This window comes from Syngnathus floridae, unplaced genomic scaffold (assembly GCF_059516105.1).
Source record: "Syngnathus floridae isolate MCC-2025c unplaced genomic scaffold, RoL_Sflo_1.0 HiC_scaffold_39, whole genome shotgun sequence".
In the NCBI taxonomy this organism is placed as follows: domain Eukaryota; kingdom Metazoa; phylum Chordata; class Actinopteri; order Syngnathiformes; family Syngnathidae; genus Syngnathus; species Syngnathus floridae.
Window position 1 is genome coordinate 196,786 of NW_028284068.1, and position 9,812 is coordinate 206,597.

Sequence of the window (9,812 nt, forward strand, 5' to 3'; positions counted from 1 at the left end):
TTTCTCTCAGTCGCTTTAGCTGCAAGCATGAAGTGCGGGATGTGAAAGACGCACAACACGCGGGCCAGAACGTATCCATTCCTTTTGCATCGGTTTGAACGGAATCGTGGCTTTGGCTCCCAATAAAAGACATCTACCAGGCAACCGACTCGCCGCGCCGCTCAACTAATAAGCAAGCGCAATGGGTGCCTCGCTGGATGGCGCGCATCAAACGTAGCGCAAACCTTCAAGCGTGCCGTCAATAAATTACCAGTTCATTGCGCTCTTCAGAAAGCAGGGCGTTTCGATCCTCCAGTTTCCTGATGACTGCGCTGAGCTCAGCGATTTTCAGATGAAACCGTCGCGTGTCCCGATCCTCCTGAGACTGAAAACGCCCCGCAACACACACACACAAGCACTCGTTCAAAGTTCAAAACTGTTTTTGTGCTACCTTCCTCCAGCAACGAACTAAGTCATGCGTACTGCAAGTGTGTGATGAGGTGGCTTACGCAATGAAGAGGATTGCTAGTAGCGGCGTTGACCCCACTTCCAGGGTAGTTTAGGCCCGCCCTTTGGGAATCCCTCAGGGCAGCGATCTGCTGCTCGGCAGCCTGAGTCTGCAGCTGAAGGCGGTGGACGTGGCCGGCCCCAGGGCTTCATCCAAAACACTAACCGCTCTGTCTTTCAGCTTGATCTCATCCGTCTGGATGTACAAACGGGGAGCGCTCAGGCAGGCGGGCAAACTCATTTGCCAGAATTGTGACAAAAACAAAGAGAGCAACCGGCCAATTTTGTTCTTGAATCGACTAGAACACCTTTGCTGTGACAAAAGCGAAGCGAGCAACCGGACATTTTCTTCTTGTGAAATAGAATAGAATAGAATGCCTTAGGTGTCATTGCACTGCAGGTATACAACGAAATTGGGAACATAGTCACGCACCGCGCATCTGATCAGTCCTACCAGTCGGCGGATCTCCCTCTCGCAGTCTCTCTTGGTTCGGCTCAGCTCCTCCCGATGCTGGTGATGAGCCGATCGGAGCTCGGCCGCTCGGGACTGCCAGGCCTGCTGGGCCGCTGCCAGGGCTTCTTCCGCGCTCCTGGTGGAGGCGACACCGCTCGGTCTCCCGACACCGCCGCGTCTCCTCCACCTCCGCCAGCAAAGCGCCCCCCCTCCTCACCTGAGCAGACATTGCGCCACACCGGGCCGTTGAGACCGCAACGGAGCGCCGCGACGCTTACTGGGGACAAGCTACACAATACGGTAGCGGCCGCATCGAAGCCCGACGTGGCGTGCGGATAGTCAGACACGGATAGAGCGGATCACCTTGTCCATGGAGCCGTCCCTCAGGCTGAGGACCGAGGCATTCAGTCGCTGGATCTCTCCATCTTTGATTTTGATCACTCTCATCAGCTCCATTTCATGCTGCCGCAGTAATGTCTCCCTGGTAATGGCTAACTCTTTCTGCTTCTCCTCATGGAGTTTGCTTTTGAGTTCCGTCATGGCGGCGGTGGCACGGTGGTGCTCCGCCCGCAGGTCCTGACTTCTCTCTCTCTCCAGACAGCTGACCTGACATGACTTAGACTTAGACAAACTTTATTGTCATCTTGTCTGCACATGGTGCATACAAAACGAAATTCCGTTGCATACGTCTTACAACAAAGTAGTGATATTGCAGTTGAATAGAAGTAACATATCCTATGAAAATATATATATATACATATATACTATATATATATATATATATATATTAAAAATAAGTATAAAGTGCAGCAGTGATAATTATGCAATAGTGCAAGTAGGCAAAACAGTATTCAAGAGTGTGCAGAGGAATGCTAAACCATGTATTAAACTTCTATTTAAAGGGTTTATACAAGTTCAGTAAAGTTGGTAGTGCGAGATAGTGCAAGATAGAGGTCCGTAGTGTCATAAAGTACAGTTCTGTGAATGTGTGATGCAGAGTTCAGTTTAGAGCTCAACAGTTCTAGTGTTCAACAGTCTGATGACAGCAGGGAAAAAGCTGTTGCAGAACCTGGTGGACCTGCAGCGGATGCTGCAAACCTCTTCCCAGAGGGCAGCAGGGAGAACAGTCCATGGTGGGGGTGTGATGGGTCATTGATGATGTTACGGGCACGGGACATGCAGCGCTGAGATGAAATGTCCTGAATGGAGGGAAGAGGAGCCCCTATGATCCTCTCTGCTGTCCTCACCACTCTCCTCACGTTCTTCCAATCGGAGGCGGTGCAGCCTCCACACCACACAGAGAGACAGCTTGTCAGAATGCTCTCTATGGTGCTCCTGTAGAACGTCCTCATGATGGGTGGGGGCAGGTGGGCTCTCCTCATCCTCCGCAGGAAGTACAAGCGCTTCTGTGCCCTCTTGACCAGTGCCGTAGTGTTCATAGTCCAGGTGAGGTCTTCTGTGATGTGGACCCCCAGGAATTTGGTGGTGCTGACCACCTCCACAGCTGAGCTGTTGATGATCAGTGGAGCGTGGTGAGGCTGTTTTTTCCTGAAGTCGACGATGATCTCCTTCATCTTCTCCTCATTCAGGATCAGGCTGTTTTCTCTGCACCAGCCCACCAGCTGCTCCACCTCCTCTCTGTAGTCCAGGTCGTTGTTGTCTCTGATGAGCCCCACCACCGTTGTGTCGTCTGCTGACTTCACGATGTGATTGGTGGTGAACCTGAGGACGCAGTCGTGTGTCATCAGGGTGCACAGCAGGGGGCTCAGGACGCAGCCCTGAAGGGAGCCTGTGCTGAGGGTGATGACATCAGAGGTGTTCTGTCCGACCCGGACTGACTGAGGTCTGTTGGTGAGGAAGTCTAGCAGCCAGTTGCGAAGGGGGGTGTTGAAGCCCAGGTGTTCCAATTTTCCTACCAGATGCTGTGGGATGATGGTGTTAAACGCTGAGCTGAAGTCCAGGAACAGCCTCCGCACATGGGTGTTCTTCTCCTCCAGGTGAGCCAGGCTCAGGTGAAGAACGGAGGAGATGGCGTCCTGAGTGGAGCGGTTTTGCCGGTCGGCAAACTGGAACGGGTCAAATAATAGGGGGAGTCTGGAAACGATGTGACCTTTAAGCAGCCTTTCGAAGCACTTCATCATAACCGGAGTCAGTGCAACAGGCCGGTAATCATTAAATGAGGTGATTTGAGGTTTCTTCGGCACCGGAATGATGGAGGCAGTCTTAAAGCACGCCGGCACTGTGGCTTGGCCCAGCGAGGTGTTAAAAATGTCTGTGATGACCCCAGCCAGATGACTTGCACATTCCCTGAACACACGCCCAGGAATGTTGTCGGGGCCAGGGGCCTTACAGGGGTTGACTCTCCTCAGGGTCTTCAACACATCGGCGGAGTCAAGGCAGAGTACCTCCTCTTCCTGATGGGGGACAGTTTTAACTGCTGGAGTGCCGTTTAGTGCCTCGAACCTCCCAAAGAAGTTATTTAGACCATTTAGAAAGTCAGCATCAACTACACCCACCGGGGGGGGGGAGGGTGAGTTGTAGTCTGTAATCGCCCGTATGCCTTGCCACATACTCCTGATGTTTTTGACGTCGTGGAAACGATCCTGAAATTTTCGACTGCGGTCTCGCTTCGCTATCCTGATGGCACGGTTCAAGTTGGCTCTCGCTGTCCTCAGTGTCTCCTTGTCGCCAGACTTGAAGGCAGAGTTCCGCGCTCGTAGCGTTTGACGTACCTCCTCAGTCATCCAGGGTCGTTGGTTGCCCCGGGTGATGATATTCTTAGTGGTGCTGACGTCCTCGGTGCATTTGTTGATGTAGGCTGACACAGTCATGGCACACGCATGTCTAATCTACATCGGGAAAACTGGGAGGGAGGGAGGCAGGCAGGGAGGCAGGCAGGGAGGCATGCAGGGAGGCAGGCAGTGTCTGTCTGTTGAGGTTTTCACCTTGTTCTTCTCCTGCTGAAGTTCTAACTGGACGTCCATCAGTTTGGTTCTCAGCTCGTCATTGGCGGCCTGAAGGGCGTCCGTTCGCTCCGCCTTGGCCCGCCCTGCCGGAGCTCGTTTGGACATCTCTTACTCGAGTCTCGCCCGGTCGTCAGTCAGAGATCACAACATTTGTACCTGGAGAGCACAAACGCAGCGCTGTTTTCCACTGGCTTCGAACTCAACTTCAATCGGTACCGTAACTTACAACATCATAAACATAGAACTAGCTTGACTTATTCATTGAATAAATGCATTTGGTTCTTCAAAACTGCATCACGCAACATAGCGTGACCGAGACGGCCGTTATCCACCTGCGTGAAGTTATTTGGTGAAATGAATGAGATGTTTAAGACACCATCGTTCTGTCTCTATGTAGATGAAGGGAAATAATCGATTGCTGAAGGTCCAAAGGTGTTGTGATAAACAAATAAACATATTAGTGATTAGTGACATATTTGTGATAAACATATTAGGCAGGATAATCACATATGTTAACGTGACTGCCCACACTGTATTTATTTATGGTTATTTGTTAAATCGAGTACTGTTAGACATGAAATAGGAAGTGTTTAACATAAATGGAAGACGAAAGGGGTACTCACCATTGTAGCTCCTGCTGGTCAATGATACGAGCCTCTTCTTGCAGTGGAAAACATACAGCCAACAAACACCGTGGAACCTAAAGGAATGAAATTAAACATTAACATTTAGCCTCAACCAACATTCACAGATACAACGCAACGCAAACTACACAAATGTAAATCTTTTTAAACACAATGAGTTGTACTTACCGTGTACGCTCTAGACGGTCCACTTGCAAGCGGAAAATAAAGATATTTCTGTTGATAATCGTCGTGTTTGTATCCGGTGTCTCGCTCAAGGCCATTGCGCCCACAGATTTGAATTTTGGCGAGAGTTCAGCCTATTGACGTCATTTCCGCGGTGTAATACCCGCATATCTGAAACGGCAAAGTTAAGAGTAGAGTTAAATAAAGTTTTTAGTCAACGCAATAATTTACAACCGTTGACCAGTCGAAATAATCGTCGAAATTTGGCGTCTGTGGCTGGAAGCAGACGCCGAGTTCGACATTCCTCCCAAACGCCACACTCCCTCGCTTTTCAGGGCTAAAAAAAAAACTGTTGTAATTACCTTGTACGCTCTAGACGGTCAAGTTGCAAGCTGAAAACAAAAATATTTGCCTTGTTAGTCATCGTGTTACTAACAGCTGTGTCTTGTTTGCCAGAACTGCCGCTTTCCTACTTCCTGTTGCAAGCCACGCCCACGGATTATAATTTTGCCGTGAGTTCCGCCTATTGACGTCATGTCCGCGTCACATGACTGCGACGTAATATTATCTAAAACTGTTTGTGCGGTATTGTGTTGTTCTGTGCGGTATTGTGTTATTCTGTGCGGCGTCGTGTTGTTCTGTGCGGCGTCGTGTTGTTCAGTGCGACGTCGTGTTGTTCAGTGCGGCATGGTGTTGTTCAGTGCGGCATGGTGTTGTTCAGTGCGGCATGGTGTTGTTCAGTGCGGCATAATGTTGTTCAGTGCGGCATAATGTTGTTCAGTGCGGCATGGTGTTGTTCAGTGCGGCATGGTGTTGTTCAGTGCGGCATGGTGTTGTTCAGTGCGGCATAATGTTGTTCAGTGCGCCATAATGTTGTTCAGTGCGGCATGGTGTTGTTCAGTGCGGGATGGTGTTGTTCAGTGCAGGATGGTGTTGTTCAGTGCGGCATGGTGTTGTTCAATGCGGCATGGTGTTGTTCAGTGCGGGATGGTGTTGTTCAGTGCGGCATGGTGTTGTTCAGTGCGGCATAATGTTGTTCAGTGCGGCATGGTGTTGTTCAGTGCGGCATGGTGTTGTTCAGTGCGGCATGGTGTTGTTCAGTGCGGCATGGTGTTGTTCAGTGCGGAATGGTGTTGTTCAGTGCGGCATGGTGTTGTTCAGTCCGGGATGGTGTTGTTCAATGCGGGATCGTGTTGTTCAGTGCGGGGTGGTGTTGTTCAGTGCGGGATGGTGTTGTTCAGTGCGGCATGGTGTTGTTCAATGCGGCATGGTGTTGTTCAGTGCGGGATGGTGTTGTTCATTGCGGCATGGTGTTGTTCAGTGCGGCATGGTGTTGTTCAGTGCGGCATGGTGTTGTTCAGTGCGGCATGGTGTTGTTCAGTGCGGCATAATGTTGTTCAGTGCGGCATGGTGTTGTTCAGTGTGGAAAGGTGTTGTTCAGTGCAGGATGGTGTTGTTCAGTGCGGCATGGTGTTGTTCAATGCAGGATCGTGTTGTTCAGTGCAGCATAATGTTGTTCAGTGCAGCATGGTGTTGTTCAGTGCGGCATGGTGTTGTTCAATGCGGCATGGTATTGTTCACTGCGGGATGGTGTTGTTCAATGCGGGATCGTGTTGTTCAGTGCGGCATAATGTTGTTCAGTGCAGCATGGTGTTGTTCAGTGCGGCATGGTGTTGTTCAGTGCGACATAATGTTGTTTAGTGCGGCATAATGTTGTTCAGTGCGGCATAATGTTGTTCAGTGCGGCATGGTGTTGTTCAGTGCGGCATGGTGTTGTTCAGTGCGGCATGGTGTTGTTCAGTGCAGGATGGTGTTGTTCAGTGCGGCATGGTGTTGTTCAATGCGGCATGGTGTTGTTCAGTGCGGGATGGTGTTGTTCAGTGCAGGATGGTGTTGTTCAGTGCGGCATGGTGTTGTTCAGTGCGGAATGGTGTTGTTCAGTGCGGCATGGTGTTGTTCAGTGCGGCATGGTGTTGTTCAGTGCAGGATGGTGTTGTTCAATGCGGGATCGTGTTGTTCAGTGCGGCATGGTGTTGTTCAGTGCGGCATGGTGTTGTTCAGTGCGGCATAATGTTGTTCAGTGCAGCATGGTGTTGTTCAGTGCGGCATGGTGTTGTTCAGTGCGGCATGGTGTTGTTCAGTGCGGCATGGTGTTGTTCAGTGCGGCATAATGTTGTCCAGTGCGCCATAACGTTGTTCAGTGCGGCATGGTGTTGTTTAGTGCGGGATGGTGTTGTTCAGTGCAGGATTGTGTTGTTCAGTGCGGCATGGTGTTGTTCAATGCGGCATGGTGTTGTTCAGTGCGGGATGGTGTTGTTCAGTGCGGCATGGTGTTGTTCAGTGCGGCATAATGTTGTTCAGTACGGCATGGTGTTGTTCAGTGCGGCATGGTGTTGTTCAGTGCGGCATGGTGTTGTTCAGTGCGGCATGGTGTTGTTCAGTGCGGAATGGTGTTGTTCAGTGCGGCATGGTGTTGTTCAGTGCGGGATGGTGTTGTTCAATGCGGCATGGTGTTGTTCAGTGCGGCATGGTGTTGTTCAGTGCGGCATGGTGTTGTTCAGTGCGGCATAATGTTGTCCAGTGCGCCATAACGTTGTTCAGTGCGGCATGGTGTTGTTTAGTGCGGGATGGTGTTGTTCAGTGCAGGATTGTGTTGTTCAGTCCGGGATGGTGTTGTTCAATGCGGGATCGTGTTGTTCAGTGCGGGGTGGTGTTGTTCAGTGCGGGATGGTGTTGTTCAGTGCGGCATGGTGTTGTTCAATGCGGCATGGTGTTGTTCAGTGCGGGATGGTGTTGTTCATTGCGGCATGGTGTTGTTCAGTGCGGCATGGTGTTGTTCAGTGCGGCATGGTGTTGTTCAGTGCGGCATGGTGTTGTTCAGTGCGGCATAATGTTGTTCAGTGCGGCATGGTGTTGTTCAGTGTGGAAAGGTGTTGTTCAGTGCAGGATGGTGTTGTTCAGTGCGGCATGGTGTTGTTCAATGCAGGATCGTGTTGTTCAGTGCAGCATAATGTTGTTCAGTGCAGCATGGTGTTGTTCAGTGCGGCATGGTGTTGTTCAATGCGGCATGGTATTGTTCACTGCGGGATGGTGTTGTTCAATGCGGGATCGTGTTGTTCAGTGCGGCATAATGTTGTTCAGTGCAGCATGGTGTTGTTCAGTGCGGCATGGTGTTGTTCAGTGCGACATAATGTTGTTTAGTGCGGCATAATGTTGTTCAGTGCGGCATAATGTTGTTCAGTGCGGCATGGTGTTGTTCAGTGCGGCATGGTGTTGTTCAGTGCGGCATGGTGTTGTTCAGTGCAGGATGGTGTTGTTCAGTGCGGCATGGTGTTGTTCAATGCGGCATGGTGTTGTTCAGTGCGGGATGGTGTTGTTCAGTGCAGGATGGTGTTGTTCAGTGCGGCATGGTGTTGTTCAGTGCGGAATGGTGTTGTTCAGTGCGGCATGGTGTTGTTCAGTGCGGCATGGTGTTGTTCAGTGCAGGATGGTGTTGTTCAATGCGGGATCGTGTTGTTCAGTGCGGCATGGTGTTGTTCAGTGCGGCATGGTGTTGTTCAGTGCGGCATAATGTTGTTCAGTGCGGCATGGTGTTGTTCAGTGCGGCATGGTGTTGTTCAGTGCGGCATGGTGTTGTTCAGTGCGGCATGGTGTTGTTCAGTGCGGCATAATGTTGTCCAGTGCGCCATAACGTTGTTCAGTGCGGCATGGTGTTGTTTAGTGCGGGATGGTGTTGTTCAGTGCAGGATTGTGTTGTTCAGTGCGGCATGGTGTTGTTCAATGCGGCATGGTGTTGTTCAGTGCGGGATGGTGTTGTTCAGTGCGGCATGGTGTTGTTCAGTGCGGCATAATGTTGTTCAGTACGGCATGGTGTTGTTCAGTGCGGCATGGTGTTGTTCAGTGCGGCATGGTGTTGTTCAGTGCGGCATGGTGTTGTTCAGTGCGGAATGGTGTTGTTCAGTGCGGCATGGTGTTGTTCAGTGCGGGATGGTGTTGTTCAATGCGGGATCGTGTTGTTCAGTGCGGGGTGGTGTTGTTCAGTGCAGGATGGTGTTGTTCAGTGCAGGACGGTGTTGTTCAGTGCGGCATGGTGTTGTTCAATGCAGGATCGTGTTGTTCAGTGCAGCATAATGTTGTTCAGTGCAGCATGGTGTTGTTCAGTGCGGCATGGTGTTGTTCAATGGGGCATGGTGTTGTTCAGTGCGGGATGGTGTTGTTCAGTGCGGCATGGTGTTTTTCAGTGCGGCATAATGTTGTTCAGTGCGGCATGGTGTTGTTCAGTGCGGCATGGTGTTGTTCAGTGCAGGATGGTGTTTTTCAGTGCGGCATGGTGTTGTTCAAAGCAGGATCGTGTTGTTCAGTGCAGCATAATGTTGTTCAGTGCAGCATGGTGTTGTTCAGTGCGGCATGGTGTTGTTCAATGCGGCATGGTGTTGTTCACTGCGGGATGGTGTTGTTCAATGCGGGATCGTGTTGTTCAGTGCGGCATAATGTTGTTCAGTGCAGCATGGTGTTGTTCAGTGCGGCATGGTGTTGTTCAGTGCGACATAATGTTGTTTAGTGCGGCATAATGTTGTTCAGTGCGGCATAATGTTGTTCAGTGCGGCATGGTGTTGTTCAGTGCGGCATGGTGTTGTTCAGTGCGGCATGGTGTTGTTCAGTGCAGGATGGTGTTGTTCAGTGCGGCATGGTGTTGTTTAATGCGGCATGGTGTTGTTCAGTGCGGGATGGTGTTGTTCAGTGCAGGATGGTGTCGTTCAGTGCGGCATGGTGTTGTTCAGTGCGGAATGGTGTTGTTCAGTGCGGCATGGTGTTGTTCAGTGCGGCATGGTGTTGTTCAGTGCAGGATGGTGTTGTTCAATGCGGGATCGTGTTGTTCAGTGCGGCATGGTGTTGTTCAGTGCGGCATGGTGTTGTTCAGTGCGGCATAATGTTGTTCAGTGCGGCATGGTGTTGTTCAGTGCGGCATGGTGTTGTTCAGTGCGGCATGGTGTTGTTCAGTGCGGCATGGTGTTGTTTAGTGCGGCATAATGTTGTCCAGTGCGCCATAATGTTGTTCAGTGCGGCATGGTGTTGTTTAGTGCGGGATGGTGTTGT